Raw genomic sequence first — 7,500 nt, 5'->3', positions numbered from 1 at the left:
CCCACCCCGGGCCAAGCTATACACACTCCACTGTGCGCTGTTGGTTCAGATAGCGTCTCCATTACACCCACACCCAGATATAGGCTGTCCACTTCAGCACTTCTCCCTCTGCGAGATGTCAGGACATTTCCGCTGAGCCAGCAGGCTGTGGAGACGAGGCAGCTATCGTATCGTACCGTAGCGCAGCAGACGGAGGCGTCTGGACGAGACGGACGCATTTCTACCTGCTTCTATATTTAATAAAACATGCGGTCGTGACAGATATAATCCTTGTATGTCCAGCTGTTACTACTGGAGACATTAATACCTACTATACTGTCTGGAGATGGATGAGGACAACATGATGTGATTATGTTATAAAATATTATCTAAAAACACAGAATGCCTTTTTTTTACCTACTTTAAAACCGTGGCTTTCAATTGCATTTGAGTTTACCTGATTTGTTTTGAACCTTGTGTTTATGCATTATGCATATTATTATGCTTTGAAGTGGGGTTTTTTTAAATAATTGTTCTGATGTTTTTCATTTGCTTTGATCCTTTGAATTGTATTTGGGTTTTTCTTAACAACAATGTACAGCACTTTGGTCATAGCTTGTCTGTTTGTTGTAAACGTGCCATACACATGAATACAGTTTTATTTGATTTAACCCATTCTGACCGGGAACCCATTTTGGTGTTAGCATCATGTTACGCTTTAGCTATTGAAAAACAGCAGATCTACAAGCTCGTAGCGCGCCACCGAGTGGCGCGCTACGAGCTTGTAGGTCTGCTATTTTTGAAAAATCGAAGAACGACTGACATTTTTAGAATCTGATCTCGGGTCAGAATGGGTTCATCAGACCCAGTGTGTGTCCAGTGGAAAACCTCGTATGAATCTGATCTCAGGTCAAAATGGGTTAACCTCTTTCACTTTCACAAACAAAATGCCGACCTACAACAAGTCACATCGCGACGCGCTTCGAGCTTGTAGATCGGCTATTTTTCTCTGCTCTCATGCATGTGTTGAAGTATAGGAACATTAATGTATGCAAGAACATCAGAGATACAGAGAGCAAATATGGAGATAGAAGCTTATCTTTCTGCCTAAACAGCTGCTGTAGGACTACAGGGAGGCTTACTGTACAACACCAGCAAGATATTATAATCACCACCTCTCCACTGTACAACATCAGCAAGATATTATAATCACCACCTCTCTACTGTAACATCTATATGTCTACAGTCTATAGATCTAATAATATAATACCATCTATATGTCTACAGTCTATAGATCTAAAATAATTATCACTATGGATGGAGCTCGATAATTGATACCCGAAAAAGTCTGAAAACAAACTTATTGACCCGTTATCAATAAGCTTTGGGCTTATTGACCTGTTATCAATAAGCTTTGGGTTTATTGAGTACCTGTCATCACTAAGCTTTGGGCTTATTGATAACATACAGTATTAACCAGTTAACAGTTCCTTTAATATTATTGTATTGGTAAAAAGGGTCAACGTCCTTCCGTTTGTTAGAAAAGGACTGTAGTTGACGGCCCTGATACCAATATACTGGTTCTGTTCAGAATGAAGGCTCTGATACCAATATACTGGTTCTGTTCAGAATGTATCGTATCCCGTCTTTTCCACAAAATACTATAAAATGCTCCATAGTGGTCTCGATAAGAACCCGTCTCGATAAGCCTGATCGCTAAGGTGATCTTTATCAATAAGAATTGAACGAGCTCCATCCCTAATTATCACCACCTCTCTATTGTCTACAGTTCCACATCGTATAGCATTAAATATATCCTACAGTCTAGTCCTGCACAACGTATACAACCTCTACTAGTGTCTAACAGTCTAACAACGAATACAACCTCTACTAGTGTCTAACAGTCTAACAACTCTACTAGTGTCTAACAGTCTAACAACGAATACAACCTCTACTAGTGTCTAACAGTCTAACAACTCTACTAGTGTCTAACAGTCTAACAACTCTACTAATGTCTAACAGTCTAACAACGAATACAAACTCTACTAATGTCTAACAGTCTAACAACTCTACTAATGTCTAACAGTCTAACAACTCTACTAGTGTCTAACAGTCTAACAACTCTACTAATGTCTAACAGTCTAACAACTCTACTAGTGTCTAACAGTCTAACAACTCTACTAATGTCTAACAGTCTAACAACTCTACTAATGTCTAACAGTCTAACAACTCTACTAGTGTCTAACAGTCTAACAACTCTACTAATGTCTAACAGTCTAACAACTCTACTAATGTCTAACAGTCTAACAACTCTACTAATGTCTAACAGTCTAACAACTCTACTAATGTCTAACAGTCTAACAACTCTACTAATGTCTAACAGTCTAACAACTCTACTAATGTCTAACAGTCTAACAACTCTACTAATGTCTAACAGTCTAACAACTCTACTAATGTCTAACAGTCTAACAACTCTACTAATGTCTAACAGTCTAATATCGTAACGATATAAAAGTACCAAAGATGGGCGGAACCAGCGCCAGCCGGGAGACTCCTGGGAGGAGAAGAACCATGAGTTCAGATCAGTTCTAGAGATCCAAACACTTATTAAAGATATCTGTACAGCATCTGTTATGTTAAATAAACCAGTTCTATCACAGACAGCTCTATAGTAAAGAAACAGTTCTATCACAGACAGCTCTATAGAACCAGTTCTATCACAGACAGCTCTATAGTAAAGAACCAGTTCTATCACAGACAGCTATATAGTAAAGAACCAGTTCTATCACAGACAGCTCTATAGTAAAGAACCAGTTCTATCACAGACAGCTCTATAGTAAAGAACCAGTTCTATCACAGACAGCTTTATAGAACCAGTTCTATCACAGACAGCTCTATAGTAAAGAACCGGTTCTATCACAGACAGCTCTATAGTAAAGAACCAGTTCTATCACAGACAGCTCTATAGTAAAGAACCAGTTCTATCACAGACAGCTCTATAGTATAGAACCAGTTCTATCACAGACAGCTCTATAGTAAAGAACCAGTTCTATCACAGACAGCTCTATAGTAAAGAACCAGTTCTATCACAGACAGCTCTATAGTAAAGAACCAGTTCTATCACAGACAGCTCTATAGTAAAGAACCAGTTCTATCACAGACAGCTCTACAGTAAAGAACCGGTTCTATTACAGACAGCTCTACAGTAAAGAACCAGTTCTATCACAGACAGCTCTACAGTAAAGAACCGGTTCTATCACAGACAGCTCTACAGTAAAGAACCAGTTCTATCACAGACAGCTCTATGGTAAAGAACCAGTTCTATCACAGGCAGCTCTACAGTAAAGAACCAGTTCTATCACAGACAGCTCTATGGTAAAGAACCAGTTCTATCACAGGCAGCTCTACAGTAAAGAACCAGTTCTATCACAGACAGCTCTACAGTAAAGAACCGGTTCTATCACAGACAGCTCTATAGTAAAGAACCAGTTCTATCACAGACAGCTCTATAGAACCAGTTCTATCACAGACAGCTCTATAGTAAAGAACCAGTTCTATCACAGACAGCTCTATAGAACCAGTTCTATCACAGACAGCTCTATAGTAAAGAACCAGTTCTATCACAGACAGCTCTATAGAACCAGTTCTATCACAGACAGCTTTATAGTAAAGAACCGGTTCTATCACAGACAGCTTTATAGTAAAGAACCGGTTCTATCACAGACAGCTCTATAGTAAAGAACCAGTTCTATCACAGACAGCTCTATAGTACCAGTTCTATCACAGACAGCTCTATAGTAAAGAACCAGTTCTATCACAGACAGCTCTATAGTAAAGACCCAGTTCTATCACAGACAGCTCTATAGTAAAGAACCAGTTCTATCACAGACAGCTCTATAGTAAAGAACCAGTTCTATCACAGACAGCTCTATAGTAAAGAACCAGTTCTATCACAGACAGCTCTATAGTAAAGAACCAGTTCTATCACAGACAGCTCTATAGTAAAGAACCAGTTCTATCACAGACAGCTCTATAGTAAAGAACCAGTTCTATCACAGACAGCTCTATAGAACCAGTTCTATCACAGACAGCTCTATAGTAAAGAACCAGTTCTATCACAGACAGCTCTATAGTATAGAACCAGTTCTATCACAGACAGCTCTATAGTAAAGAACCAGTTATATCACAGACAGCTCTACAGTAAATAACCAGTTCTATCACAGACAGCTCTATAGTAAAGAACCAGTTCTATCACAGACAGCTTTATAGTAAAGAACCAGTTCTATCACAGACAGCTCTATAGTAAATAACCAGTTCTATCACAGACAGCTCTAAAGAACCAGTTCTACCATCTAGATCTAGAAGACACAGACAGCTCTATAGTATCTATAGCTCTATTTAGGTCCCCTAGGACCTTCATAGGTCTTACCCTGCATGACAGTGATCCAGGCAACAACCCTAGCGGTGGCTGTGGAGGAACGCACGCACACACACACACACACACACACACACACACGCACGCAACCACACAGCACACACACACACACACACACATGTCACACAGCACGTAATGAAAGTCCAAGGAGTGCCTCAGAACACTTTGACCATATTTGCTATTTTCAGCACATGGATAAGTACAGATCAGGCATTTCGACTACATCACAGCGCGGCGCACAGGGTAACCCATTCTGACCTGAGATCAGATTCTACATCACAGCGCGGCGCACAGGGTAACCCATTCTGACCTGAGATCAGATTCTACATCACAGCGCGGCGCACAGGGTAACCCCTTCTGACCTGAGATCAGATTCTACATCACAGCGCGGCGCACAGGGTAACCCATTCTGACCTGAGATCAGATTCTAAAAAAAATGTCTTCTAAATCCTGACAGTTTTCTGAAAAGGCTATGTTTCTATGTCAGTCGTTCTTTGATTTTTTTTTCAAAAATAGCAGACCTACAAGCTCGTAGCGCGCCACTCGGTGGCGCGCTATGAGCTTGTAGATCTGCTATTTTTCAATATAGCTAAACGCATAACATAATGCTAACACCAAAAGGGATACCCGCGCCCAAAATGGGTTATTAATAATAGCAACATTGTGACAACATCCGGCCATCACATCATTAAATTACTTAAAATAATAATACAAAAAAAACTGCAGGTTTTATAGGAACAGTCTGACTGTCCAGTGCGTTTGTCAGCACCATGGACAGCTCCCCTACAGTTATCAGCACCATGGACATCTCCCCTACAGTTATCAGCACCATGGACATCTCCTCTACAGTTATCAGCACCATGGACATCTCCTCTACAGTTATCAGCACCATGGACATCTCCTCTACAGTTATCAGCACCATGGACATCTCCCCTACAGTTATCAGCACCATGGACATCTCCTCTACAGTTATCAGCACCATGGACATCTCCTCTACAGTTATCAGCACCATGGACATCTCCCCTACAGTTATCAGCACCATGGACATCTCCTCTACAGTTATCAGCACCATGGACATCTCCTCTACAGTTATCAGCACCATGGACATCTCCTCTACAGTTATCAGCACCATGGACAGCTCCTCTACAGTTATCAGCACCATGGACAGTTATCAGCACCATGGACATATCCTCTACAGTTATCAGCACCATGGACAGTTAACAGCACCATGGACAGCCCCTCTACAGTTATCAGCACCATGGACATCTCCTCTACAGTTATCAGCACCATGGACATCTCCTCTACAGTTATCAGCACCATGGACATCTCCCCTACAGTTATCAGCACCATGGACATATCCTCTACAGTTATCAGCACCATGGACAGCCCCTCTACAGTTATCAGCACCATGGACATCTCCCCTACAGTTATCAGCACCATGGACATCTCCTCTACAGTTATCAGCACCATGGACAGCTCCTCTACAGTTATCAGCACCATGGACAGCTCCTCTACAGTTATCAGCACCATGGACAGCCCCTCTACAGTTATCAGCACCATGGACAGTTATCAGCACCATGGACATATCCTCTACAGTTATCAGCACCATGGACAGTTATCAGCACCATGGACATCTCCTCTACAGTTATCAGCACCATGGACAGCTCCTCTACAGTTATCAGCACCATGGACAGCTCCTCTACAGTTATCAGCACCATGGACAGCCCCTCTACAGTTATCAGCACCATGGACAGTTATCAGCACCATGGACATATCCTCTACAGTTATCAGCACCATGGACAGTTATCAGCACCATGGACAGCTCCTCTACAGTTATCAGCACCATGGACAGCCCCTCTACAGTTATCAGCACCATGGACATCTCCTCTACAGTTATCAGCACCATGGACATCTCCTCTACAGTTATCAGCACCATGGACATCTCCTCTACAGTTATCAGCACCATGGACAGCTCCTCTACAGTTATCAGCACCATGGACATCTCCCCTACAGTTATCAGCACCATGGACATCTCCCCTACAGTTATCAGCACCATGGACAGCTCCTCTACAGTTATCAGCACCATGGACATCTCCCCTACAGTTATCAGCACCATGGACAGCTCCTCTACAGTTATCAGCACCATGGACAGCTCCTCTACAGTTATCAGCACCATGGACAGCTCCTCTACAGTTATCAGCACCATGGACAGCTCCTCTACAGTTATCAGCACCATGGACATCTCCCCTACAGTTATCAGCACCATGGACAGCTCCTCTACAGTTATCAGCACCATGGACAGCTCCTCTACAGTTATCAGCACCATGGACAGCTCCTCTACAGTTATCAGCACCATGGACAGCTCCTCTACAGTTATCAGCACCATGGACATATCCTCTACAGTTATCAGCACCATGGACATCTCCTCTACAGTTATCAGCACCATGGACATCTCCCCTACAGTTATCAGCACCATGGACAGCTCTACAGTTATCAGCACCATGGACAGCCCCTCTACAGTTATCAGCACCATGGACAGCCCCTCTACAGTTATCAGCACCATGGACATCTCCTCTACAGTTATCAGCACCATGGACATCTCCTCTACAGTTATCAGCACCATGGACATCTCCTCTACAGTTATCAGCACCATGGACAGCTCCTCTACAGTTATCAGCACCATGGACAGCTCCTCTACAGTTATCAGCACCATGGACAGCTCCTCTACAGTTATCAGCACCATGGACAGCTCCTCTACAGTTATCAGCACCATGGACAGCTCCTCTACAGTTATCAGCACCATGGACATCTCCTCTACAGTTATCAGCACCATGGACAGCTCCTCTACAGTTATCAGCACCATGGACAGCTCCTCTACAGTTATCAGCACCATGGACAGCTCCTCTACAGTTATCAGCACCATGGACAGCCCCTCTACAGTTATCAGCACCATGGACATCTCCTCTACAGTTATCAGCACCATGGACATCTCCTCTACAGTTATCAGCACCATGGACATCTCCTCTACAGTTATCAGCACCATGGACAGCTCCTCTACAGTTATCAGCACCATGGACAGCTCCTCT

General features: G+C 42.8%; 1 protein-coding gene across 1 annotated transcript in view; it reads right to left on the bottom strand.

The window, feature by feature from the left end:
- LOC308332469 (thrombospondin type-1 domain-containing protein 7A-like) overlaps positions 1-7,500 on the bottom strand; it is a gene marked incomplete at both ends in the record, with an annotated part of 118,552 nt that overhangs the window by 57,812 nt on the left and 53,240 nt on the right.

The sequence above is a fragment of the Protomyctophum bolini genome, assembly GCF_963924005.1.
Source record: "Protomyctophum bolini genome assembly, chromosome: 17".
NCBI lineage: Eukaryota > Metazoa > Chordata > Actinopteri > Myctophiformes > Myctophidae > Protomyctophum > Protomyctophum bolini.
The sequence above is the reverse complement of the archived record's forward strand: the minus strand, read 5'-3'. Positions and strand labels throughout refer to the sequence as shown.